The sequence below is a fragment of the Megalopta genalis genome, unplaced genomic scaffold, assembly GCF_051020955.1.
Source record: "Megalopta genalis isolate 19385.01 unplaced genomic scaffold, iyMegGena1_principal scaffold0295, whole genome shotgun sequence".
NCBI classification, from domain to species: domain Eukaryota; kingdom Metazoa; phylum Arthropoda; class Insecta; order Hymenoptera; family Halictidae; genus Megalopta; species Megalopta genalis.
In genome coordinates this window covers 1-2,500 of record NW_027476364.1, presented here as the reverse complement: position 1 = coordinate 2,500, position 2,500 = coordinate 1, and positions in this window count along the sequence as shown.

The window sequence follows — 2,500 nt, the reverse complement described above, 5'->3', positions numbered from 1 at the left end:
CGTTTGTCGCGGTCCTATGAATATTGAGAAATTTTACGTACGTCTAACAGTCTTCGAGAGAGATGGAAATCGTGTTCGAACTAGCGTGAGTGTGGAAGGCGGTGTCGTGTGTCGTATATGTTTTATATACGTCCGCCCGTCTGAAACACCGCTTCGAAGCGGTGACAAAATCTTTTTCGGGACGATTCGTATCCGTAGAACTATCGAGATTTCACTGGTACATTTTCAACGCGCTCCCGACGTCGCCTGAAATGAAACGAGATGGGTTTAACCCACGAAAGCGTACTACACGAGTCTGTCCTATGTGAAGACTGTGTACAGAGATCGAACGAACGCATGAAAGAAATTGAACGAAAGAACACATAACCCGCAAAAATATAGAGTAGAATTGTGACCGTTGCTTCGAATTTGAATTTATATGTATATATATATCATAGCCCCAGGGAGTGGAACCTATGAGTGTGGAAGGATGTCTCTTACCGTTATGTTGCCAGAGGAAAAAAAGTCTCTCTCTTCGTACGACACATTTGTGTACGAATTGTATCGATGGCTATATAGATCCGATGTTGCACATATTCTGAGTAAAGAACACCCCACCCGGGTTACCGTCCTAAAACTCTTCTATTGGTGTGGCTATGATGTGTGTGTCAACGCAATCGCGAGTCTGGTTCTACGGGAAAACCGTTTGTCGGTCGCCCCATATATCTTTTTGTTCTCTTCAAATGATCGAATAGCGAAACCGCACGAGATCAATCGGTCGTCTAGTCCCCGAAAGTACTTTTCGGACGGACGTTAAAGTTATACCGATTGTAATCGTCTTGCGAGTGTTTCGAAGATCTATATTTGGAGAGGATATCGAATTTTATAAAAGATATATTGGTGAGGCGCGATAAACGGTTTTTTTTTTGCTTTAAGGGTTTTTTGTGTTTTTTTTATTTTTTTTTTTTTTTTGTGTTGCTCTGTACACGTTTCGCAAAATGCTTTCGGGGGGGGAAGCTCTGAAAAAATTTTTTTTCACGTTCCGACGACCTCAGAGTAGGCGAGATTACCCGCTGAATTTAAGCATATTACTAAGCGGAGGAAAAGAAACTAACCAGGATTTCCTTAGTAGCGGCGAGCGAACAGGAATTAGCCCAGCACTGAATCCCGCGGAGTTCCGCCGTTGGGAAATGTAGTGTTCAGGAGGGTCAATTTATCCCGTAACGTCGCAACCGCGTCCAAGTCCATCTTGAATGGGGCCATTTATCCATAGAGGGTGCCAGGCCCGTAGCGACCGGTACGCGTTTCGGGAGGACCTCTCCTTAGAGTCGGGTTGCTTGAGAGTGCAGCCCTAAGTGGGTGGTAAACTCCATCTAAGGCTAAATATGACCACGAGACCGATAGCGAACAAGTACCGTGAGGGAAAGTTGAAAAGAACTTTGAAGAGAGAGTTCAAGAGTACGTGAAACCGTTCAGGGGTAAACCTGAGAAACCCAAAAGATCGAATGGGGAGATTCATCGATAACGAGGCTCGGCTTCCGTTGGCGTGCGATACCCCGAATGGTTCCCTTCGTGGATGCCAATGCGAGGGCACACCGTCTTCGGCAAATGTTCCGGCAACGTAGTCGTGCACTTCTCCCCTTGTAGAACGTCGCGACCCGTTGCGTGTCGGTCTACGGCACGAGTTGTTGACTGTCGGCGTCGTCTTCGCGCGTACACGACAGACGCTCGATCGCCCGGCCGGCTGCGTGACGGTACACTATTTTACGGTATTGGGCCGCAACTTGCTCCATTTTCGAATGTATTTGCGTTCAGGCCCGCCGCAAGCTCGGTTAGTAAATTACCCGGATGGTACGGACCTGGTGCCGGCTCCGGGCCTAGCCAGCTGTTGGCAGGCGGTGTCCTCGAACTGGCCAACCTTTTTTGAACAACATTACCGGTCAGCGACGCTACTGCTTTGGGTACTTTCAGGACCCGTCTTGAAACACGGACCAAGGAGTCTAACATGTGCGCGAGTCATTGGGACTCGATTAAACCTAAAGGCATAATGAAAGTGAAAGTTGACCTTTGCGTCGACCGAGGGAGGATGGGCCGCGTCACGATGCGGCCTCGCACTCCCGGGGCGTCTCGTTGTCATAGCGAGAAGAGGCGCACCCAGAGCGTACACGTTGGGACCCGAAAGATGGTGAACTATGCCTGGTCAGGACGAAGTCAGGGGAAACCCTGATGGAGGTCCGTAGCGATTCTGACGTGCAAATCGATCGTCGGAACTGGGTATAGGGGCGAAAGACTAATCGAACCATCTAGTAGCTGGTTCCCTCCGAAGTTTCCCTCAGGATAGCTGGCACTCGCTCGTTCTTTTCAATGGACGTTTGCGAGTCTCATCTGGTAAAGCGAATGATTAGAGGCCTTGGGGCCGAAACGACCTCAACCTATTCTCAAACTTTAAATGGGTGAGAACTTTGGCTTGCTTGAATTATGAAGCCAAGAGAGAAAATTTTTTTTTTATTATATTATTATT